Genomic DNA, 26505 nt, shown 5'->3' with positions numbered 1-26505 from the left:
GCAGTTTAACTAGTCACGCTATCTATGTAGCGATTTCCTTGCGAATTTTCATGAGGCTCAAGATGATACCAAGACCTTCCACTATGCGTGGTTATTGCTCTCCATTATGTTGGTTGCTTGGGAGCTACCGGAGGACAGTCAATTTCCTCCATTGGAGGTGGAATTCTCGGAGGCTACACAATCTGCCTCCCTTTGGGCTACGACGGACCCCATGCGGGTCACAAAAAAAAAAATTCTTGGGTTTTGATGGAGGCGAGCATTCGCATGACCATCAACCAGTGCCTACGGTTGTCCCCAACTGTGTATGAACAATTGTCAGAGTATGAAAAATTCAAGGTAGACTTGCACCACGTTTATATTTAGGCGCGGAAGGACCCACAATAGAAGTGGTTCGATTTGCCATATATTGCAATTGACGATGCGATATATGAAGTCATCAAGCAGTGGCTAGAAGATTGGCATTCACCGTCCGACTTGGCAGTGGGTACTAGCAAAGGCGTGGGGTGTTCAACGAAGAAAAGTAAGAAGGATGCAGCGAAATAGGTGGTACAGAATTTGGCCGCACAGTGAAGGAAGGAGGCCGAGGAGAAGGCCCAAATGAAAAAGGAGCGCGCTGCAAAGTAGCAGGTTGAACAAGAGCAATGTGACTCCGAGTACAGCGATAAATCCCCTTCGCCCGAGAATGAGGAGGAAGAGCAGTCAGCGCAGGGCAGTGGAGGCGATGAGGGACAAAGCACTCCATTCCAGGTAAAGAGGTATAGATAACAGCAACAAGAGGGGTCCCAGAAGAAGACAAAGACGACTAAGCCACCACTAGATCCCATTACGCTAATGGAGGGTGACCTTGAAGAGATCGGGGACAAAGTGCACGAAACTACCTTCGAACTATTGCTGCAATTTGAGCAATAGTATATGCAGTCTTTGGGAGTTGTTCAGAAAGAGCTGCACCAACTGAAGATCTAGACCAATAGGATACAAGTGGGCACAGGGCAGGTGAGCACCACACAGACAAGCCTGGAACCACGGACAAGTTAGGCTGTAGAGCTGGTCAGGATAGTGGATTTTAGGACAGTTGTGCTGCTAGAAGGATCCCTGAGCGCGGAATCGACCAATGATAAGATAATTGTTCGCACTCTAAAGAACATTGGCCTCAAAATTGCAGTGCTCCCCAACGAATATCTTCATGCGTTGCAGACAGGAGTGACAACAGAAATGAGAGCACGGGGGCAGCTTAATAAGTGAGTATTGGGTGAACAATGAGAAAATGTTCACCGAGAAGATGGAGGCCATGAAGGAAAAGGAAACGATCCAGGTGCAAATCACCTAGCTAGCAGCCACGGTTGCAGAGGCATGCAAGATAGTGTTGGAGTTGCACATACCTGAGGAGGCACTACTCGAAGCCAAGATCCGAAAGCTAGCTGCAGGAGTCTGCGATGCAAAGGTCGAGGTGGCAAGAGTTCAATTTGAACTCAATATGAAAATCACGAAGCTAGAACTTAGGTCACAGCGTTCAACTCTGTTCGAGGTCAGGGAACAACGCAGCGTTGCCAACAAGGACAGAATAGCTACAATGGATGTCGCGTCATGGACTGTACAATTCTATTTGAACATGCCAAGTGGTGATGACCCTGCAGGAAGATCCTACCCTGTAGAGATTGGGTATAGAGATCTGTGAGCTCTAGCAGCAGTACGATGAAGTGAGGACAACGTCGCACTCCATTGCTACAGTGCAACGCCTTGCTAAGTTATAGGAGGCAAAGCAGCTCCTTACACAAGTGGAAGCAACATAGAAAAAAGAGGCAATGCTTAAGGCAACATACAGGAAAAGTTAGCGAACTTGCAGCGCACGTAGCAGAAGATCAAGCAGGACAGTGAAGGACCAGCCATAGAGCAGCTAGTTGAATAAGTGAAGTAGGCAGCAGTAGTTGTGTAGGTGGAGCTGGGGGATCTTCACAACAAGATCACCATGCCAGCCGAGTGACTCGAGGGCGAGTCATGACCTTTTTGTAGGGGGTCTGTTGGGATGGGGTCTATTGGGTCAGTTTTGGGGCAAAAGCCCATATTTTGATGTAAAAGAATGTAAAGTCTCCACAAATTGTGGACACGGAGCACATAGCTAGTCAATATTCAAAAAGGGTTTTTACCCTTGTTTATGTAAAATTGAGTCAGTTTTTGAGATCTACCCATGATCAGCAGACCATGGGGTTGTACAAATAGGTGTATCTTAGATAGTCTAAGGCAAATCTATGTCTTGTCTATGGGTATGATGGAAGGATTCTAGCATAGAAGAGTAAGTCTTAGAGGAGGAAAAGGCTCTGCAACTGAGTGCACAGAGGCCTAGAGTAGAGTCCGTAGCTGAGTGCGTGGACCCCTTGAGCTGAGTGCGTAGGGAAGTTTGAGTCTGTAAACCCTCACTGAAGATCAATAAAGAAGAATGTTACAAAAATTCCTATGTTTTATCTCTTTCTTCTGTTATGTATGATTGTGATATATGATGTGGTGAATTGATGTAATTGTGAAATAATGATGTATTGATGAGCGAACTTACTTGATCTATCTTATTACCTAAACGCAATTAATGTTAAGTGATTACGTGAAGTTCATAACACTTTTTGTTAAGTTTATGGGGCACTTAGGTAAATCTGAGTAAATATTGATATAAGGCCAATCTAAGGAGCGCGTAAGTGACTAATACATTTGTTTAGGATCCACAAAAGACGATCGTAGGCCTTCGCGAAGGTCTAGAGGCCGTTAGAAGGAAGATACAATACCAAGTCTTAAGGGCTTGGAGATCTGCGCGAAGGCAGATCTAGGGCATAAAAGGACATCACACTGATCTTTGGATGCAGAAACTTGGTTCCAGCATCCCCCCATACTGCTTAAGGTGAGACTTCAGTCCACGCTACACGAGTTGATGTCGAAAGGGCCAATAGTGTAGGGTTTTTTTTGGCGCAACTAACTCTGAACCTAGGTCAGGACCCACTAAGCCAACATAGTCTACGCCTAATGTTGGATACGTGCCGAATATATTAGATCACGTTGAACCTGAAAAAGTGCTTGTTCTGTGTCCCCTTTGGGATTTTGATGGGTCGTCGATATGCAAGCAAGGACTAATGGTGGACCCTGCCAAGATCACGGTAATAGTAAATTTGGAGGCCCCGAGGAGTGTTAAACAGTTGCGTGCAACGCTGGGCCATACTGGATATTATCAAAAATTCATCAAGGCTTATGCTCAAATAAATGCGCATATGGAGAATCTATTGAAGAAGGACACTACATTCTATTGGGATGAAGAATGTTAGCTTAGTCTGGATGTACTGAAAGAAAATATGGTCACTGCGTCGATCTTGGTATTCCCGGATTGGAAGAAGGAATTCCATGTGCACGTTGATGCCTCGTGTATTGCATTAGGAGCAATGATGACACAAGCCGGTGAAGGAGAGATGGATCACCCTATAGCATTTGCGAGTAAGAAATTATCAAAGGCTGAGAAGAATTACTCAATGATGAAGTGCGAAGGATTGGCTATGGTGTACGCGCTTCAAAATTTTAGGCACTATCTATTGGGTGGACATTTCAAGATGTACACAGACCATTCTGCCTTGAAATACCTAATCAATAAGCTTGTGTTGGGGGGGAAGATATGCAAATGGTTGCTGCTATTTCAAGAATATGAATTTGAGGTAATTGTGAATACAGGAAGGTTGAATGCACGACCTGACCATTTGTCACGGATTGAAACATGGGAGGAGCCTACGAATTTGGAGGAAGGGTTGTTCGACGCATATCTCTTCGCGATGTGCATAGCGGATAACCATTTTGCAGATATTATCCACTTTTTGACTACAGGGACGACTCCAGAAGGATACACGAGTCAGCAAAAAAAAGAACTAGTGGTGCGCACAACTGATTTTTCGGTAATCGCTGGACATTTTTATAAAATGAGTGCTGATGAGATATTGCGAAGGTATGTGCCTGATTTTGAATGAAGTAGCATCCTAGCTTAAGCTCATAGCGGGGCTGTGGGAGGACATTATGCAGGAAAAGTGATGCCGCATAAGATTTTGCGCACAGGGTTGTGATGGTCTACGCTGCATAAAGACTCTAAAGCATATTGTAGGGCCTACGATGCATGTCATAGAATGGGCAGACCATAGCGAAGGGATGAGCTACCATTAAATCCTCAAGTATCATTGCAACCATTTGAGAAATGGGTAATTGACTTTGTAGGACCAATTTAGCCCCCAGGTAAGAAAACGGGTGTGCATTATATCATCACCGCGATGGAGTATCTGACCAGGTGGGAAGAGGCACAATCAGTGAAGGATTGTGCAGGGGACACCGCAACAAAGTTCTTGTTTGAGTATGTGTAAGCCAAATTCAGCTAACCAAAATTGTTGATGAGTGATCGCAGTATGAACTTGCTCAATGAAACGATCAGCACGCTGATCGAAGAATTCCAGGTTTATCATCAGAAGAGTACACCATATCATCCTCAGGCTTATGGAACAGTTGAGGCCTTCAATAAAATATTGGAGAACGCACTAATAAATATCAACACGCAGTGGAATGATTGGGACATGTGCATATCGACAATATTGTGGGCGTACAGGACTACTTGCAAAAACCTAACAGGTTAGACACCTTTTCAATTGGTCTATGGAGTAGAAGTTGTGATGCTTATGGAATATATCATGCCTAGTCTACGCATAGAAACTTTCACAGGGATGGCGGACCGCAAAGCCTTGGAAAAATGGTTCGCGCAGTTGATGGAGCTCGAAGAGGATAGATTCTTGGCTGGATTCCATCAACAAGTACAGAAGGAACGTGAAAAAGCATGGCATGATCGACACATCAAGCTACGCACGTTTAAGGTAAATGACTTGGTTTTATTATATGATAGTAAGTTCGCTAAGTTTCCAGGAAAGTTTCAAATGCATTAGCTGGGGCCATATGTCATCAAAGAGATCACAGATGGGGGCACGATTCAACTCGCAAAGTTTAACGGAGAACCTTTTCTAGGAAGAGTGAATGGAAGCCAATTGAAGCCATATACAGGAGATCCGGCTCAATGACTAAATGACGGTAGGAAAGTCTTAGTGCTCCAGACAGTTGCAAGGGAGCATGAGACTATAAATTACATTGCTTCGTTTGAGGAACTACGCGACAGAGGGGTTGCGCACAAAAGGGAGATGTCACAGTATCAGAGGCTACGTGAAGGGAGTTGCGTTATGAAAGGGGATACCAAGCAAAACAACTAGAAAGTGACTGTTATAGTCATTGTTCATGATTTGACAGCCAGGAGACAGTTAAGAGGAGAGGGAAGGCAGCATTTAAGGCTAAAATATTTGAAGATCTGCCTCCAAAACAACATTAATGATCGAATTTTCGGGGGAACAGTCGGATTTGAATTCAAAAACCCCTATAAATTACGCGTGTTGGTCCAACAAAGAACACTTTGCACCCTTAGAATTTTTGAGTTGTGTTGTCTGTTGCTTATGATCCACTCGTTCTTTGAGGATTTGGTCGCAAGCCCTGCTTTTACCAATTTTCCCGAGCTAAATCAGAAATTTATCTTGGAAAACATGTTTGGTGCGAGCCCTACCAAGACTGTAAGCACCAGAGGAGACATTGCATCTGAAGGAGTTGCTCCAGAAGTGGTGAGCATGGAGACTCTGGCTCTTGTGCCTACGGTGCTGAGGTTGCCTAGGCCGAAGCCTACAACCATGCGTGAGACCCAAAAACTGAAGAAAGACAAGAAAAATAGGTCAGTGCCAGTGTGTGAGTCGCCTAGGAAGCATTTTGCCACTCAGGCATAGAAGAAGGACAAGAAACCTGAGAAGGTTGTAGATTTGGAAGCTGAACAGGGCACCGAAGATATAAACGCTGAGGGAGCGGATCCCATCACCAAGTTGTCGGACTATATTCCTCCGTAAAGGGAAGGCAACGGTGATCCAGGTCCGGGTGTGACGAAGGACCCTTCCAAGACCTTTTACTTTCGTGATGTGTTAAATTGCATTTTAAAAGAACATTAATGAATACATCTGCATGCGGAAAAGAAGAGGGACATAACAATCATCAGCACATGAAAACATAAGTGTTGATAACAGAGTTCATCCAGGAGAGACTATGTCTCCAGACCCCGGTGTCAAGATGGTGTAGGCCGATGCATTAAGTGTTGTCAATAATGGTGATGTACACAAGAGATGATGTCGCGATCATACAAGGAAAAATTCCCTCATGCAGGAGTGGCTCTAAGAGATGTTCCACAACTGGAACTCTCAATCAAAAGACTCCTATCAGTATGACACAAAAACATGCATGATGAGTATCCCGCCAACATGGCACAAAAGGGATCTCAATGCAAAACATTCATGACAACAACAAGAGTATCCCAACAACATACAATAAGGGATCTCAAAACATAACATGATGAGTTATGAAAACAAGTACATCACATAGAAGATTCCGCATCAAATCAAGCAAGGAATCATGACAACATGTAATAAACAAGATCCTGCATCAACACCAATCAAGGATCTGTGCATCATAATGCATAAAGAAGAAGTACATGAACACATCATATACCTCACAAACAAGGGCCATCTAAAGAAGTGGATGTCACACTACTGAAGCTGCTCGGATGATCAATCTCAAGGCATCGATCACATGAAGATGATTGCTCGCACATGAAGGTGGACATCTGCACTAGCACTTAGAAAAGTAACTAGAAGAATAAATGACAGAATCTAAAATATGAGTGTACCATCATATTTGTGGCATCGAGTAGTGCTAAATCGACTGTCCAAAATCCAAATTTTGAGAAGTTGAGAATTCTGGGCTCAGAGAATCTTTTAGATTCCCCGGGATTCCTCAAAGATTATGTTCCATGGATGGAATGGAAATCTACAACTCAAATGGTGAATATGACCTCGCCATTTGCGATCCCTGCAGAAAACCATGAAAAACAATTATAAACTTGACAATATTCCGACATGGAAAAAGTCTACCTCGGGAAAATTTCAAGGCTCATGGTTTTGCTCCCTGTTTTTTCGATGAAAATCATGGTTCCACGTCCATTATGAAAATGATCGGAAAATGCAGAAATCTGATGGAGAAACAGATAGCACCATTGCATTTGTGGTGATGAGAGGTGTAGAATCCATATAAAATTTGTCAAAATCAGATAAAGTGAATATTTTGCCCTCCTGCAAAATTCATTGTTCCCGCAATAAAAAATTAATTAATCTGCCTCGAAATTTGTGCCCATCTTCTGCCTCCTTGAACTATTTCCATGGTAAAAAGATACTAAGTTTATATAAAAAACCTTCATCAAATTTGCCAACGTGACTGTTGTTAACACCCAGGTTGTTCCCTATGACTCCCAAGGGAATACGGCCGGGGTAACCACTAACCAATCTTTGGATCACTGTTTCTAGCCAAACTGTGATCAGAGAGGGCTCTCTCTTTATGATTTGTAACTGTTTGTGATAGGGTTTTAGGCTAGCTATTATGTACTGGTTTTTGTTTATGTTTTGGTTGATGAAACTCCTTTTAGGTTCTAGTGAAGTAGTTTTCTGAGAGGTTGAGTATCATTGGGCAATGGAGTCTGTGGCTATATGTGTTTGAAACTTTGAGATGAAAGATGGGACTTACAGGGCCATTTGAGTGCTTAATAGAACAGATTTTTTGATTAAAAGACTGGAAACAGGTAACACAAACAGTGAAAGCATTTAAGAATTTTCACTTGTTATCTATATGTTCCCAACAGAAAGCTTTAAGAAGAGAAAACAGAGGTCTAAGGGGCAAAAATTGAATCCCTGAGAATGACTGTCACAGTAAAAGACACAGTTTTGAAATGCAGCAATTAAGAATTACAATTCTGTCACTATATCTGAGGAAAACATGTATAATAGCTCAGTTTGAGTCCAGGGTAAACATGGTTAAATCCTGGGACTATCCTTTCACCTTGCTATCAAGTGTAAAACATATTGAACAACAAAAGAGAACAAAAGACTCAACAACACATAACAAAGAGATTTGAGAATACTTGCTGTTTTATGCAACACCCTGGAATCCTGTAACATTCATCTTTCACCACAATACATCAAAGAACACCAAGCCTTGGAAATTCCATTCTTCCTTTGTATTACTTCTCTGAAAATGTTACAACGAGCTAGAGCTCTTCAAAAGAAAATAACAACAACCATTTCAACTGCTGTGAAGGGTGAATATATACTTGCGGTCATTTACAAAATATCTGAGTCCTGAGTTATCTCAGATTTTACTTTCTTACCAACTACTAAAGATATTATGGCCAAAATTTAATGCAGCATTGATTACAGAGTACAGGCATTTTAATGCTCTGTCAGAAGATATTTTAGCCTTTGGAGACAGCTAAGTCGGTCGAAATATTCTGAGTAAATGCTGGAAAATCTGTCTTTAATGCTTTGTACGCTGTGTCTTGGACTTGTCACCTGTGATTGTGACTGTTGCTTGTGGTGAGCTCAATGGTCCTGCTGAGTTGGCTCAGCCTCTGCCTCTTTCCTGTAGATATCTTTCCTCAAAACTGTGCCTGCGCATGTATGCTTATTTACCTGTAGAAATTGCGCTACTGATTCTGGCCTGACAGAACTGTTTGTGTTAAATTTCTCCAGGCATCCTGTGTGGGCAGCTGGTGTGCTAGGATTGCACCTAGAGTTTCATCTGCTTCTGTAAATTTGAAGAAGTTAGGTGGTGTATCAAACAGATGGTCAACTTCATTCATTAGGAAAAACAGGTTCTCCACCCTGTCATACATACTCTGCCCTGTGGCTGGCCCTGGCTCTGCTGAAGTGCTGGGTGGTTGTGCAATTTCTGCCACTGCATGGGCATCAATCCTCTTGTTGTAATTGTCCAGGGTGAGCAGTCTTCCTACACTGCTTAAGATGCTGGGGAGGCCTCTGTTCTGCAGTGTCACGAATTTTTCCAGGAATCTATTGATTTCAGTCTGCATATCCTGGGTCCTCCTCTCCAATGTTCCAACTAAGTTTCTTAATGTAATGACTCTCTTTGCTACAGCAATTGCTTCTGTCCTGTTAGTGATTCCCATGACAGCTAATTGAGAGCTAGTCTTATAGTTCAGGGTGTTGATTATCCTAGTAGCAGCTTCTGGCATGTGTCCAAGGCTTGCCCTGGCTCTCTGAATTTCTCTGTTTGCTTTGGTGATGAGCACCATTTGCTCATCCATGGTCTCAATATATTGCCACTGTTTGGCAATGGACCGCCCAATATTGCTCCACAGCACTGCTTTCATTTCAGCTGTCACCTTTTCTAATGCAAGCTCCTTCTCCAGTTCAGCAATTCTCCTCTTAAGAGCTTTTACCTCTCTGTCCTTGGCTGCCTCATTCTGTTTGCTCTTGTCAAACCTTTCATTTACCTTAGTCAAGGTTTTCTTAAGCTCATCCAGCTCTTTCATTTGAGATTCCATGGCTTGGATCTCAGCTTGCAGCTTTTGCATGTCTAAGCTAGCAGCCTGTTCTGATGTTGTAGTTGCTGCTGCTGTGGATGGTGCTGTAGTTTCTGTTTGCTGAATAGGAGGAGTAATCTTTGGAGGGGTTTCCTCAAGATTTATTATGACAGGAGGAGGCTGGGAGGGTTGGCCCTCTTCTCTTTGCTTCAGTGTTTCCTGTAGTGCTGCCTTTGCAGCTTCAGTTTGTCCTAGCTGGTCCTGAGTCCTGACCAGCTCTTTGTATAAGGACACCAGCAGATCTGTAGCATCCTTCTCTTGCCTTTGCTGGGCAACTTCATCTGTTTGTGGATGGATGGTGGCCGGGAGCTTGATTTTCTTTCTTAGGGCTGCCATGTCTGCATCCCTTATCTTGAGGAGCTCTTGGATCCCTTTGACATCTTTAGGGTCATGCCCTATCTCTATGATTACCTCTTCCAAGGACTTGATCCTATTGTCCTTGGCTTGTGATGATGCTCTTTCTAACTCCAGCTGAGAAGCTGTGTTGTCCAGGCTGCTCTTTAATTTATAATTCTCTAATGTCTCATCTGCCAGGGAGGCATACACCATTTCACCAGTCTGCTTATGTAGTTCAATCTTGTCCATGGGGTGTATGTCTTTGGCAAGAACCTCCATGTTGGTTCTTAGATAGTCCGAGGTGGACTGAGGCTGCAAAGTTGTAGGCATGAAGTGGCTCATTATCATTTTGCCTTCGCTCACATCGAAAGCAGACATGAGTCTTTGCTGGTTGCTAGGAGCTAGGTTCAACAAGTGATCATATAGCTGTACTTTTATGGGATCACTCCTCCTTTTTATGTCAATGAATTGCTGTTTTATACTCGACTGTCCTTTTCTGGTTTGACCGGAGGAGCTGACCTCTCCTCCCATGGTCATGTCATGTCCTCGCTGAGATGAGCTGGTCGAAAGTTCTCCACTGGGTGGGCCCATGCCCATGGCCTGCCTTACTGCTATGTCCTCCTCTTGGGAGTCATTCAGTCTTTGTCTCTTCTCACCCCTGATGAATGATGAGGTGTGGGGGGTTTCTCTCTCCCTTTTCCTTGTCACATCCTCCTTCTGTGGTGTTTGGAGGACTGATGTGTCAATATTGGTGTCTGTCCTGGGAGGCACATTTGTTTGAGGTTGCTGCTCAGTATTACCAGGTTGATCTGTCCCCTTTTCCTGCTGCAAGGGCTGTTCACTGGACTGTGCTTTTTCTTGTTGCTGTCCCAGTTCTTGCTGTTCCATTTCCTCTTGCTGCTGAAGCAAGGTGTCCACTTGTTCCTCTGTCAATACAGGTGGCTGTTCCACCTGTTTACCTTTGTCTTTGCTTGCTGCCTGGGATGTCTTCTCAGTGGTTTGCTGCTGTGCTGCTGAAGATCCAGCAGCTGTTCCACTTTGCTTTCTGTAGGAGTGAGGCACCTGTGCACAAGTTTCCAAGTCAGTTTCCTTTTGTACATTCCTGGCTTCTTTCTCAAGCAATTCTACCTCAGTGAGTTGTTCTATTAGTGTACCCTCTTCCCAATCTAGTGCATTGGCATACTTTTCTATTTCCGGTTGTCTTTTATGTGCATAGTTGCCCAGTCTGTATCTAATTCTCCTGAGGGAGATACTATGATTGGGGTCATAAGGAATCCACTCAAAACTGGTCTGCAATCTGAGGCCTTCCAGCATGCTGTGTGCCTCTTTCCATCCTTCCTCTTTCTTGTTATACAGGAAGGAACCTAGCTGGCTTCTTACCTTCAGTTGTGACTTCTTGTTTCTACTCTGAAAATGAAGGTAATCTGAGTTCCCAAACTGCCTAAAATACTCCAAGGCAAACAACCTCATGGGGACATACCTTGGCAACCTAAATGGGTTCATTTCACAGCCATATATCCTAATGACTGTGTGGTTCTGGTAGAAGTACCAGTTGCCAATATTGTAGGATTTGTTCAGATGTAGAATCCTCCTCATTTCATCGGTTAATCTAGGAGGAGGAGTACCTTGCAGAACTGTTAGGGCCGGATGAACAAATAAATCAATGAACTCACAGTATGTATAGGGTGATACTGAGGTAAAATGAAACACAGAGGTCCAGAAAACAACTGATCTTGGGCTTCCTTGGGCATTGAGTGGCCTCAAAGGAACAGAGAAGGTAGCTGGCTGATAGAAAAGGAATAAATGATAGATATATGAGGAGTACCTGAACAGTCTCTCCCTTTTCAGATTCATGAACTGATCATGGATTTTCTCTGCTATGTAGGTTGCATAATCATACTGCACAGCTGGAGGCTTACCAGGGGCAAACATGGACAGCATTGCCATTATACTTTCATCTACATCTTCCAGCCCCCTGAACCCTAGGACATAGCTAATTAGGTCCACCAGCATTCTGCCCAACTCATTCAGATAATGATACCCAATAGGAGGAGTTCTGACTGTTTCTGAGCTTGGTGTGACAAACAGTTGGTTAATTTTGATGATCTGGTCACTGGACAGCTTGATCCCTGTGTTAATCAGATTCTGCATGGACAGAGGGGTCAATTTCTTGGCTGTATTGAAGTGCAGCATCTGGTTTATGCTCTCTGGGGTGATCTGGAACAGGACTAGGCCTGTGGGGCTTATGACTGCCCTTTGGCTGGGGTCATAGCATTCCTGGCAGCTGTAAATGAGCTCTGGCATTGGATTGACTTGGGGAAGGTTGTATATGGGCAAATTTGACTCCCAAATCCCCAAGATATCTGCTCCACTGAGGTGCTGGGCTCTTAGTTCATTCAGCATTAGCACATTATACTTGGTTCCCATGGGAAACCAATCCAGCATTTGGTAGTCCATGTCTCCCAGGGCTTTCCATGCTAGTTCTTGGTGAGGTGCATTGATGGGCTTAATGTTCAGTGCAATAGGGGTCTCCATAGCTGTTCAAGTTACCAGAATTGCAAATAGACAGGTGGAATGGTGAAAACACAGTCTGGAGGCAGTCTTCTGTGGAAACAGTTTGAGGTTTTGAGTGTTCAAGGGGAATTCTCTCAGTAGCAATTGAAATACTACTGGAGTCTAGTGATAGAACCTCTCTGTGGTGTAATTGAACTCTATAACTGGATGAATTATGTCTATTTGCAATTCTGCCGGGAAAACGCAGAATTACAGAGGTTTAATGGGAATTGCAGGTTTCTAGAGCTCTGCCGGTGTTTCTTGGCCCTCACAATGATAATGCTGGACGAATGAAGGGGAATGAACGGTGTAAATATAGTTTTTATGGTTCTATTATCCCTGTGAGCAATTTTGAGCTTAATGAAGGTCGTATGGAGGGCGAAATGGTCTAAATACCTGTAATTCGACGAGCAGAGGTTGAAACACAAGTGCACAGGTGCTTTTTGAGGAGGTCGCCCGGGCAAATTGACTGGTTGGCGAAAATTCGAGCTCAAACGGTCAAGCAGAGCGTTCAGTGAAAAAACACAGTGAAAATGGTAAAAACACGGGAAAAATTGGTAAATATGGGTCATTTTACCATTTGGCGCTTTTTTCTGCTGACGTCAGCATGACGTCATTGGTGGGTCATGGTGAGGTGACGTCAGCTGACGTCATCGGGCGACGTTGCAGTGGACGACTGGTCAAAGGTGCGGCGAGGTGGCAGCCCAGTCAGCAGTGAGGTGGGCCAATAACATAAGCGGGTACGGGCAGGCAAACGTGGCGGCGAATTAGCGGCGGGTAGGTGGCGGTTAACGTGCAGCGGTCACGGTTAAGGCCTTAACCGTTGCGGTTTCCCGGGGCGGTTAAGGTACGGCGCGGAGGATGTCAGAGCGGGCTCCGAGATGGTTTAACGCCCGACGCGTGGAGGAGGCGTGACAAGGCGCAACGTCACTTCCCGGAAGTTAACCTGCGGCCACGGGAGGCGCTCCGATATTGTTGTAGGCCGTCGGATCTGATGGGCTTGATCCGACGGCTGGCGGAGGAGAAACGAGCGCCTTTGATACCGTGGGCGGAAAAATCAAATTTTATGGGTTTTATGTGGGTTTTTGCAAATGTTTTGATTAACCAGCCATGCGGTAGGATTGGGAAACGTGCCAGAGGCGGGCATTTGACCTTTGCAAAGGTTTTATAGGCAAAATGGGTTTGGAAAGTGGGTTTTAGCAATGCAGAGGTGATTTGAAGGCAGATTAACTTGCAGCAAAGGGGAAAAAAGGTGGAATAGGTTCACCAAAGTGGCCAGATGCCATTTGGTCCCTTTTGAAAAATACACGGCTATTATGCCTAGGGGAGGGAATATACATAAGATTTGGGGTTTTATACACCTTAGTGTTAATAATATTAGGGGTGGGGGTAAGATAGGGGAGGTTATATAGTAGAATTAGGAGTTAATATGAATGAAGGAGGGGAATTTAGAAAGGGGGTGTTAGTGATGGAGTAGAGAGGGAAAGAGAAGAAGTTAGTGATGCTCTTTGCTGTAATTTCATGGAATTCACCACTTTGTTTGCTGATAGATTAATTGCCTTGGCAAGAGACCTATTGATACTTGTGTAATGGTGATCATATTCTTTCTGCAACCACAACTGCCTACCCAACTATTTTGCCTAGCATTTTTTGTTTCTTCTTGGAGGGGCACTTGAACTTGCAACCCTCAATTGCCTTTTCTTTTCTTTGGCTTTTTTCCTTTTCTCTCTATCTACTTCTACCCTTATGTCTTCCAAGGTCCCAGATTAAACTTTTGGGAACCTTTGCTTCTCTACCTAAACTACTTGTCTGCCAAGATTAAGCTGTTTGGACAGACCTCTTTCTCTATTCTACAACTCAAAATTGAAACATGGCATGATCCAGATTAAACTGTTGAATCATCCACAAAAATTGAAATAAGGTCCTCAATACTTGAAACACTTTACCCAACTCTTGCTTTCTAGGAAATATGGGATCTTTGGGATACCAAAGCAGAGCATATTTGGCTTTTCTCTTGCCAATCATGAAATATGAAACCTATTACTATAGGTATCCAACAGTGGCTCCACATGGGGATGGTTTTTCTTTTGAAAGACCAAGAACAGCAGGTCAGATTGCCTTGTTGCTTGACTGCCCATCTTTGTCTTTAAAATCTGCTGCATATAATCTGTCAAAATAGTGTGCTTCTTTCTTGGAGAACCTCTGATTCTATCTGCCTGTTGCTGCTAGGTGCAGCATTTGGGAAAACCTCTTTATATAATTTAAATCAAAAAAGAATATGTACAAATGCATATATACAATGAACCTCTGAATTTCTATCATAGTGAACAGTCAAAATAGTGCTTCAGCATCCTGCCATTGACAGGACCTTCATCCAGTTCAGTTACAGTCAAGCTTTTTAGGAAGTAGGTGTTATTACCTTGTACTGCTTGGACAGCAAATGGTCCTTTCCATAAAGAATCAAACTTCCCATGTTTTCCTTTCTCTTCTCTTCTTGCATCCCACTTTAAAACTTTGTCCCCTACATTGAAATCTTCAGCTTTAGTTCTTCTGTCAAAGGCCTTTTTCAGTTTCTCTTGTAGTATCTGCACTCTGCTGAAAACTTGTTCTCTGGTCTGCTGTAGACAAATTATCTGGTTAATCCTTCTTTGCATGTCATTTGGCTCTGCTTGGCTTTCTTGTAGAAGTTTCATAACTGGCACTCCTAGTGATGAAGGAAATCTGGCCTCTAATCCATAGACTAACTCATATGGGCTGGTCCCAATTGATCTTTTAGTGGTTAATCTGTCTGCCCATAAAGCATTTACTAGTTTCTTATGCCAGTTCTTTTTGTTCTCTTCCAGCACTTTCTTTATGATGTTTATCAGGCTTTTGTTTGATGATTCAGCAAGACCATTTCCTTGAGGATAGTAAGCTGTAGAATGGCCCAAAGTAATGTGAAATTTATGGCAAAAGTTTACCATCTTCTTGGATCTGAAGGCAGCAGCATTGTCTGTTATTATCTTGTCTGGGCAGCCAAATCTAGCCAGTATATTGTTCTCCAAAAATTGAATGATTACTGAATCATTTGCTTGTCTGCATGGGGCAGCTTCAATCCACTTGGTGAAGTAGTCTGTTGCTGTTAGAATCCATCTGTGTTGTCCTGAAGATGAGGGGTGAATTTCTCCAATGAAATCCAAGCCCCATTGTTGAAAAGGTCTCTCTGTTGCAATGGGCCTCAAAGGAAGTGGCAGCAACTGTCTTTTGCCTTCAAACAGTTGGCACTTGTGGCATGATGTTGTGAATTTCTTCATATCTGAGAACATAGTGGGCCAGTAATAACCAGCCCTTAATATCTTGTCCACAGTGGACTTCCAGTACAAATGTCCACCACAGTCTCCAGCATGGAATTCTTGCATAATATTGTCAGTTTCACTCTCAAGAAGACAGTGCAGCAAAATACCTTCATGATTTTTCCAGAGTAGATTCTCATCTATCACACAAAATTTAGATGTTTTCATTTTTAGGAACCTAGACTTAGTTCTGGACAGTCCTGGGGGAGCACACAGGTTTTGTAACACATAACAGATATCAGAGTACCACGGAGATTGTTCAAAGGCTACATTGATCTTTGGAGTCGCCAGCTCTGTTTCACTGTCCATTTGGTTGATATCTAAGGCTTGGAAATTTGCTTCTGTCATTAACTTGGCCAAACCTTGCCCTTTTATCAGCTTTGTAGGCTTTATTTCAATGTCAAATTCAAGTATGTTTGCAATCCATTTTCCTCTCCTTCCCTCTAAGTTTTCTTGTGTGAGAATGTCTTTGACAATAGGACTTGGTACATAAGCTACAACATGGGAGTAAAGGATGTAAATCCTAAAGTCTTTGATGGCTTTGATCAAGGCATAGGCTTGTTTCTCCATTATTTGGTACTTTAGGGGGGCATCTCTAAGAGCTCTGCTGAAAAAAGCAATGGGCTTTTCTTTCCCTTGGTCATCTTTCTGTAATAAAACAGCAGCAATAGTGTGTTGGGAGGCAAAGGAGAAAATGATGAAGTCTCTGTCAAACTGAGGGTTAGTTAACACTGGGGTTTGAGTCAAGGCCAATTTTATACTTTCAAAAGCTTGTTTTGCTTCAACAGTCCATTTGACCTTTGAATCTTTCTTTAGCATATTGTTTAGTAATCTGATTAACTCTGCTAAATTTGGGATAAACCTTCTCAAAAAGTTGATTTTTCCCAAGAATCCTTGCAGCTCCTTGACATTCCTTGGGTGAGGCATTTGTAGGATAGCTTGTATCCTATCTGGATCAATTCTTATGCCATCTTTCGAAATGATGTGTCCTAGAAGTTTCCCTTCTTCTAAGCCAAATAAAGACTTCTTGGGGTTTAAGGAAATACCATATTTCCTGCATGTTATGAAGATTTGTCTCAGATGTTTCAAGTGTTCTTGGTCAGATTTTGAAAAGGGTGTAAGATCATCTAAGTAGATGACCAAGAAATCATGAATTTCCTTTGCAAAAGCAATGTCCATTGCTCTCTGAAATGTTGCCCCTGCATTTTTCAATCCAAAGGGCATCTTCACATACTTGAAAGTACCCCATGGGGTAGTAAATGCAGTCTTGTCTTGATCATCAGGGTGTACCAGGATTTGATTGAAACCGGAGAAGCCATCCAACAATGATATTCTTGAGGCTCCTACTACTCTTTGAAGGATGTGGTCCATTTTGGGTAAGGGGTAGTTGTCTTTGAGTGACACTAGGTTCAAATTCCTTAAGTCTACACAAAGTCTAATCTCACCAGTTTTCTTTCTTGTAGGGACCAAATTTGAAATCCACTCAGAAAACCTGATTGGTGCTATGATACCAGCTTTGAACATTTTTTGTAATTCCTTTTCAATGGAAGGAAGAAGCACATGATTGATTCTTCTCAATTTCTGTTTGAATGGTTTTTGATTAGGCTTGAGGGGAATGGTGTGCTGGATAACAGAGGTATCATAAGACTTCAAGTCTTCATAACCCCAGGCAAAGACATCTTGGAACTCTTTAAAGAGATCAACATATTTGGGTTTTTGGTCAGGGGGCAAAGCAGCAGATAGCTTTATTATTTTAGGCTTGTCAGTGGTACCAATGTTACATTCTTCAATTGTTGCATCTAATGGCTGCATCTTTGGTTTCCTGGGGACATCATTTGAGTCAAAAATATCCTCTAGTGGGGTAAGGCCTGCTGGAAGAAGATTGTCTTTGAGTTGTATGATTTCATCTTCAGCGTTGCTCAGCTCTTCACAGTCAATTTGGTGAATTTGCTGAATGTTTTCTTTGTTGAAAATGGTTGGACTGAGTAGTTGTTTTGCTGTCCTAGGTGACATTGGGTGGGCAGACTGTTGAAACTGTAATTGTGATTGACTTGCTCCATCAACTATTTGAGATTGAATTGCTGTCTCAAGGTCAATATTTAATCCTGTAAACTCTTGTTGCAAGGTTAAAAAATTGTTTATTTGCCTATCATTCTCAAATACTTGCCACTCTTTGACATTGTTAGGAATAGAAGGCCTATATTTGACCTCTGCTGTGAAACAATTGTTGGGTTGTAGTGGGAATTTGAAGGTGCTGGCAAATGTTGCCAAGCTGTGAGCATGGAGATTGTGGCCCCTTGGAATCTTTGTGATAACAAACTCGGAGAAAGTCTCTAGTATTTCAATTACAGCAGACCTATAGGACCTTAATCTTTTGTCATTGGTGACAAAATCCCCTTTTACTTGTTGAATTACTAGATCAGAGTCCCCCATGATTGAGAGGCTATGTGCTTGTAATGATTTTGCAATCTTGAGGCCTAGTAGCAGAGCTTCATATTCTGCCATGTTGTTAGTGCATTTAAAGTTCAATCTATAAGCCCGGCCTTGTGCACAGGCTTTCTGTTTGTTATGTATCCATACTCCAGCTCCTGCCCCTAACTTGTTAACTGAGCCATCAAACTCTAGGACCCACAGACTATCTTGCTGGTCAGGGGATCTTAAATTCTTTTCATGGGATGGCCATGTGAGCATGAGTTGAGGTTTCTTTTCCCATTTGTCTCCTAGGATAATTTCATCATTTGTTTGACAATTTTTGACAACTAAAGGAGGGTAAATGGGTACTGTTGGGCTGATTGAAATTTGGCAGGTGCCACTTGTTTGACCAATGTTTTGTTCTTGTATGGGTGTTTCGGTCTTAATGTCATTGTTTAAGGAGCTTGTGCTGTCATTGAAGAGGATGAAGGAGTCTATGTCCGAATGGACAGCATAGATTGGAAAATTTTGAGGCTTTTCTTCACTGCTGACCATATACTTCATGAGTGTTTCCCTATAAAGTCTCTTGGGTTGTCCAAAGACAGAGATGGTTGCATATGACATGTCTAATTGCAGGGAGCCTTGGAGCTTGGCTCCCCATGATCTTGATAAGAGCATTCCATATTTGGGTGGGATATCAGCAACAACAACATCCATTAAAATGGTTTTGTTGGGAAATTGAACCAGGGACACACATAAATCTTTTATTAGGCCCAAGCATTTGACTTGACTAGAATCAAAAGAAAACAGGTCTTTGTATGGTCTTGTTATATCCAAGTTTAATCTTTCCATGACTGCTTTTGGCATAAGGTTGTGAGATGCACCTGAGTCAAACATTGCATTATGCAGTATTTTATCATGAACATGCAAGCTGACATAAAAAGGTAAAACCCCTGTGACTACTGTTTTTCCATCTACCTCTGGGCCAAATAGTAATTCTGGAGTGTCATCTAGCACGTTTACATCATCTTTGTTGTTGGTGAGCTGAAGGGATTTTTTGATCTGTTGCTTATATATGTCATGCTTGGCTAGCTCTGAAAGGGGAATTGCTATCTTTAACTTGCCAATCTCTGTTCCTAGGTCAAAGGGTTTATCCATCTGAATTTTAGGGTCACGGATAGCAGTCCTTTCTTTGTTCGTTGAATCTTCTTGTTGGATTTCATCTTGATTTTGGAACCTGCCCCTCATGTTGATATCTTGAGGGGTAATGTTCGGATTTGGGTGAGAGGATGAAGTTGCTGTGGGCTCTTGTGGTGTGGACAGTAATTCAGTGACCTCCTCAACCACTACTTCCTTTGCAGGCAAGTTTGTTTTGTCATTAGGTTCAGTGACTAAGGTTTCTTTAGATTGCTGTTTCTCCTTTACCTTTTCAGGCTGATTTGCATTTACAGTCCGACTTCTTAGTTTGTATTGTTTATGGACTTCATAGACAGCAGTATCATATCCTTGTTTAAAGTCAAAGGATTCTCCTGATTGTGTTTGGAGTGTTTTGTTTTCATCCTCGTCATGGTCTTCTTGTGTTAGGAAAACATGGCTTTTACCATCCAGACCTATTAAGTTGATCTCAGGATCTTCATTGAGCTGATTAGCTGAGGAAGTTTCTGCATAATTTTCTTGAAAAGGGGGTCTGATATCTTGGTCAGCACCTGTTTTTCCTATATTGGGGTTCTGTGTTCTCCTAAAATTTGGGTTTCTAGGAGAATTGTTTTGTGGTGCCTCCCATGATGATTTTCTTTCTACTGATTCCACTCTCTCACCTAGTCTTTTCATGCTGTTTAGTATTGCATCCAACTTTTGATCAAAGCCTGAGGGCTCTTCTTTGAAACCAACCTTCTTTTCCAGCTTTGCCCTGTTTCTTTTGGCAATTAGGTTGGCCTCTACAGTGACTGCAACTCTTTGGGCTTCTGCAAGGGTTGGAGGGTCTCTTTCTCTCAACTGATAGGCCATATCAGAATCAAAACCATCAGGGAAGTTATAAAGGGCCAAATCAGGAGGGGGCCTTAAGTTCTGGGGGATAGCATTGTATATGTTGTTGAACCTAGCACAATACTCCAAAACCGTTTCTTGGGGACCTCTTCTAATAGTGTTATATTCACCAAGTATATGGTGTGGATCTCTCTTTTTCTCCCATCTGTTGGTAAATTCCTGGTATAGAACTTCAGGGGTTGCAATGGAATTTGCATTTAAGGATCTAAACCAAGTTCTGACATCCCCAGTTAAGCTTTGGACAAAAATTCTCATCCTAACACTGTCATCATCTATTTCAAAGGTCTCAAAGTGATCTTGCATCTTCTTAGCATGCTGGGTAGCTGTCAAAGGGCCCTGGGAGTCAAAAAATGAGAGTCTAGTTTGGTAGTCTTGGGGTAGAGCTGGAGCATTGGCTGGTATCTGCAGAGGTGCATATCTGTTAGCCATGTTTATGGGATTTATAGGGTTAATAGGAACAAATGGGACAGCTGGTATCACAGGTATAACAGGGGTAACAAGCGGGAAACTGATTGAAAGAGTATGTGCAGATGGTGAAGATGGGAGAGGAGGGCTTTGAGGTGTTGATGATGAACTAGGGGAATTAGGTGTGGAACGGAAAAGGACTTTACAAGGAGTTGGAATGAGGATAGGTTGGTCTAAACTTATATCTGAATCAGCAGGCTTCTCCTGCTTTTGCCGTCTCCTTATGTTCTTTGGTATGATATTTGGATTATCAACAATAATGGGTTGATCAGGGTCAGGGTTTGCCCTAGTGTGCCTTGGGTTTCTTTTGGGAGCCAGCTTCTAAGTATTCTTTTAGAACTTTATACAGAAAGTTTTGTATGTACAAGGACTAGGTAAGAATTCTGGAATGACTATATAGGTCTCAAAGCTAGGATGAAGTTTCCCTAGTTAGCTCTTCCCTAAAGCTGTCCCTGTGTCTACAGAAACAGTCCTAAGGCCTCTTGGCTAGCTTCAGGCTTGATGGTAGCTCTTGGAAATAGATAGTAATTGAAGAAATCTTAAGTCCCCAGTGGAGTCGCCATTTATGTTAACACCCAGGTTGTTCCCTATGACTCCCAAGGGAATACGGCCGGGGTAACCACTAACCAATCTTTGGATCACTGTTTCTAGCCAAACTGTGATCAGAGAGGGCTCTCTCTTTATGATTTGTAACTGTTTGTGATAGGGTTTTAGGCTAGCTATTATGTACTGGTTTTTGTTTATGTTTTGGTTGATGAAACTCCTTTTAGGTTCTAGTGAAGTAGTTTTCTGAGAGGTTGAGTATCATTGGGCAATGGAGTCTGTGGCTATATGTGTTTGAAACTTTGAGATGAAAGATGGGACTTACAGGGCCATTTGAGTGCTTAATAGAACAGATTTTTTGATTAAAAGACTGGAAACAGGTAACACAAACAGTGAAAGCATTTAAGAATTTTCACTTGTTATCTATATGTTCCCAACAGAAAGCTTTAAGAAGAGAAAACAGAGGTCTAAGGGGCAAAAATTGAATCCCTGAGAATGACTGTCACAGTAAAAGACACAGTTTTGAAATGCAGCAATTAAGAATTACAATTCTGTCACTGTATCTGAGGAAAACATGTATAATAGCTCAGTTTGAGTCCAGGGTAAACATGGTTAAATCCTGGGACTATCCTTTCACCTTGCTATCAAGTGTAAAACATATTGAACAACAAAAGAGAACAAAAGACTCAACAACACATAACAAAGAGATTTGAGAATACTTGCTGTTTTATGCAACACCCTGGAATCCTGTAACATTCATCTTTCACCACAATACATCAAAGAACACCAAGCCTTGGAAATTCCATTCTTCCTTTGTATTACTTCTCTGAAAATGTTACAACGAGCTAGAGCTCTTCAAAAGAAAATAACAACAACCATTTCAACTGCTGTGAAGGGTGAATATATACTTGCGGTCATTTACAAAATATCTGAGTCCTGAGTTATCTCAGATTTTACTTTCTTACCAACTACTAAAGATATTATGGCCAAAATTTAATGCAGCATTGATTACAGAGTACAGGCATTTTAATGCTCTGTCAGAAGATATTTTAGCCTTTGGAGACAGCTAAGTCGGTCGAAATATTCTGAGTAAATGCTGGAAAATCTGTCTTTAATGCTTTGTACGCTGTGTCTTGGACTTGTCACCTGTGATTGTGACTGTTGCTTGTGGTGAGCTCAATGGTCCTGCTGAGTTGGCTCAGCCTCTGCCTCTTTCCTGTAGATATCTTTCCTCAAAACTGTGCCTGCGCATGTATGCTTATTTACCTGTAGAAATTGCGCTACTGATTCTGGCCTGACAGAACTGTTTGTGTTAAATTTCTCCAGGCATCCTGTGTGGGCAGCTGGTGTGCTAGGATTGCACCTAGAGTTTCATCTGCTTCTGTAAATTTGAAGAAGTTAGGTGGTGTATCAAACAGATGGTCAACTTCATTCATTAGGAAAAACAGGTTCTCCACCCTGTCATACATACTCTGCCCTGTGGCTGGCCCTGGCTCTGCTGAAGTGCTGGGTGGTTGTGCAATTTCTGCCACTGCATGGGCATCAATCCTCTTGTTGTAATTGTCCAGGGTGAGCAGTCTTCCTACACTGCTTAAGATGCTGGGGAGGCCTCTGTTCTGCAGTGTCACGAATTTTTCCAGGAATCTATTGATTTCAGTCTGCATATCCTGGGTCCTCCTCTCCAATGTTCCAACTAAGTTTCTTAATGTAATGACTCTCTTTGCTACAGCAATTGCTTCTGTCCTGTTAGTGATTCCCATGACAGCTAATTGAGAGCTAGTCTTATAGTTCAGGGTGTTGATTATCCTAGTAGCAGCTTCTGGCATGTGTCCAAGGCTTGCCCTGGCTCTCTGAATTTCTCTGTTTGCTTTGGTGATGAGCACCATTTGCTCATCCATGGTCTCAATATATTGCCACTGTTTGGCAATGGACCGCCCAATATTGCTCCACAGCACTGCTTTCATTTCAGCTGTCACCTTTTCTAATGCAAGCTCCTTCTCCAGTTCAGCAATTCTCCTCTTAAGAGCTTTTACCTCTCTGTCCTTGGCTGCCTCATTCTGTTTGCTCTTGTCAAACCTTTCATTTACCTTAGTCAAGGTTTTCTTAAGCTCATCCAGCTCTTTCATTTGAGATTCCATGGCTTGGATCTCAGCTTGCAGCTTTTGCATGTCTAAGCTAGCAGCCTGTTCTGATGTTGTAGTTGCTGCTGCTGTGGATGGTGCTGTAGTTTCTGTTTGCTGAATAGGAGGAGTAATCTTTGGAGGGGTTTCCTCAAGATTTATTATGACAGGAGGAGGCTGGGAGGGTTGGCCCTCTTCTCTTTGCTTCAGTGTTTCCTGTAGTGCTGCCTTTGCAGCTTCAGTTTGTCCTAGCTGGTCCTGAGTCCTGACCAGCTCTTTGTATAAGGACACCAGCAGATCTGTAGCATCCTTCTCTTGCCTTTGCTGGGCAACTTCATCTGTTTGTGGATGGATGGTGGCCGGGAGCTTGATTTTCTTTCTTAGGGCTGCCATGTCTGCATCCCTTATCTTGAGGAGCTCTTGGATCCCTTTGACATCTTTAGGGTCATGCCCTATCTCTATGATTACCTCTTCCAAGGACTTGATCCTATTGTCCTTGGCTTGTGATGATGCTCTTTCTAACTCCAGCTGAGAAGCTGTGTTGTCCAGGCTGCTCTTTAATTTATAATTCTCTAATGTCTCATCTGCCAGGGAGGCATACACCATTTCACCAGTCTGCTTATGTAGTTCAATCTTGTCCATGGGGTGTATGTCTTTGGCAAGAACCTCCATGTTGGTTCTTAGATAGTCCGAGGTGGACTGAGGCTGCAAAGCTGTAGGCATGAAGTGGCTCATTATCATTTTGCCTTCGCTCACATCGAAAGCAGACATGAGTCTTTGCTGGTTGCTAGGAGCTAGGTTCAACAAGTGATCATATAGCTGTACTTTTATGGGATCACTCCTCCTTTTTATGTCAATGAATTGCTGTTTTATACTCGACTGTCCTTTTCTGGTTTGACCGGAGGAGCTGACCTCTCCTCCCATGGTCATGTCATGTCCTCGCTGAGATGAGCTGGCCGAAAGTTCTCCACTGGGTGGGCCCATGCCCATGGCCTGCCTTACTGCTATGTCCTCCTCTTGGGAGTCATTCAGTCTTTGTCTCTTCTCACCCCTGATGAATGATGAGGTGTGGGGGGTTTCTCTCTCCCTTTTCCTTGTCACATCCTCCTTCTGTGGTGTTTGGAGGACTGATGTGTCAATATTGGTGTCTGTCCTGGGAGGCACATTTGTTTGAGGCTGCTGCTCAGTATTACCAGGTTGATCTGTCCCCTTTTCCTGCTGCAAGGGCTGTTCACTGGACTGTGCTTTTTCTTGTTGCTGTCCCAGTTCTTGCTGTTCCATTTCCTCTTGCTGCTGAAGCAAGGTGTCCACTTGTTCCTCTGTCAATACAGGTGGCTGTTCCACCTGTTTACCTTTGTCTTTGCTTGCTGCCTGGGATGTCTTCTCAGTGGTTTGCTGCTGTGCTGCTGAAGATCCAGCAGCTGTTCCACTTTGCTTTCTGTAGGAGTGAGGCACCTGTGCACAAGTTTCCAAGTCAGTTTCCTTTTGTACATTCCTGGCTTCTTTCTCAAGCAATTCTACCTCAGTGAGTTGTTCTATTAGTGTACCCTCTTCCCAATCTAGTGCATTGGCATACTTTTCTATTTCCGGTTGTCTTTTATGTGCATAGTTGCCCAGTCTGTATCTAATTCTCCTGAGGGAGATACTATGATTGGGGTCATAAGGAATCCACTCAAAACTGGTCTGCAATCTGAGGCCTTCCAGCATGCTGTGTGCCTCTTTCCATCCTTCCTCTTTCTTGTTATACAGGAAGGAACCTAGCTGGCTTCTTACCTTCAGTTGTGACTTCTTGTTTCTACTCTGAAAATGAAGGTAATCTGAGTTCCCAAACTGCCTAAAATACTCCAAGGCAAACAACCTCATGGGGACATACCTTGGCAACCTAAATGGGTTCATTTCACAGCCATATATCCTAATGACTGTGTGGTTCTGGTAGAAGTACCAGTTGCCAATATTGTAGGATTTGTTCAGATGTAGAATCCTCCTCATTTCATCGGTTAATCTAGGAGGAGGAGTACCTTGCAGAACTGTTAGGGCCGGATGAACAAATAAATCAATGAACTCACAGTATGTATAGGGTGATACTGAGGTAAAATGAAACACAGAGGTCCAGAAAACAACTGATCTTGGGCTTCCTTGGGCATTGAGTGGCCTCAAAGGAACAGAGAAGGTAGCTGGCTGATAGAAAAGGAATAAATGATAGATATATGAGGAGTACCTGAACAGTCTCTCCCTTTTCAGATTCATGAACTGATCATGGATTTTCTCTGCTATGTAGGTTGCATAATCATACTGCACAGCTGGAGGCTTACCAGGGGCAAACATGGACAGCATTGCCATTATACTTTCATCTACATCTTCCAGCCCCCTGAACCCTAGGACATAGCTAATTAGGTCCACCAGCATTCTGCCCAACTCATTCAGATAATGATACCCAATAGGAGGAGTTCTGACTGTTTCTGAGCTTGGTGTGACAAACAGTTGGTTAATTTTGATGATCTGGTCACTGGACAGCTTGATCCCTGTGTTAATCAGATTCTGCATGGACAGAGGGGTCAATTTCTTGGCTGTATTGAAGTGCAGCATCTGGTTTATGCTCTCTGGGGTGATCTGGAACAGGACTAGGCCTGTGGGGCTTATGACTGCCCTTTGGCTGGGGTCATAGCATTCCTGGCAGCTGTAAATGAGCTCTGGCATTGGATTGACTTGGGGAAGGTTGTATATGGGCAAATTTGACTCCCAAATCCCCAAGATATCTGCTCCACTGAGGTGCTGGGCTCTTAGTTCATTCAGCATTAGCACATTATACTTGGTTCCCATGGGAAACCAATCCAGCATTTGGTAGTCCATGTCTCCCAGGGCTTTCCATGCTAGTTCTTGGTGAGGTGCATTGATGGGCTTAATGTTCAGTGCAATAGGGGTCTCCATAGCTGTTCAAGTTACCAGAATTGCAAATAGGCAGGTGGAATGGTGAAAACACAGTCTGGAGGCAGTCTTCTGTGGAAACAGTTTGAGGTTTTGAGTGTTCAAGGGGAATTCTCTCAGTAGCAATTGAAATACTACTGGAGTCTAGTGATAGAACCTCTCTGTGGTGTAATTGAACTCTATAACTGGATGAATTATGTCTATTGGCAATTCTGCCGGGAAAACGCAGAATTACAGAGGTTTAATGGGAATTGCAGGTTTCTAG

The sequence above is a fragment of the Pinus tabuliformis genome, chromosome 4_1, assembly GCF_031772625.1.
Source record: "Pinus tabuliformis cultivar Carrire ecotype Pingquan chromosome 4_1, CPIR1, whole genome shotgun sequence".
NCBI lineage: Eukaryota > Viridiplantae > Streptophyta > Pinopsida > Pinales > Pinaceae > Pinus > Pinus tabuliformis.
Note: the sequence above shows the minus strand (reverse complement) of the source record.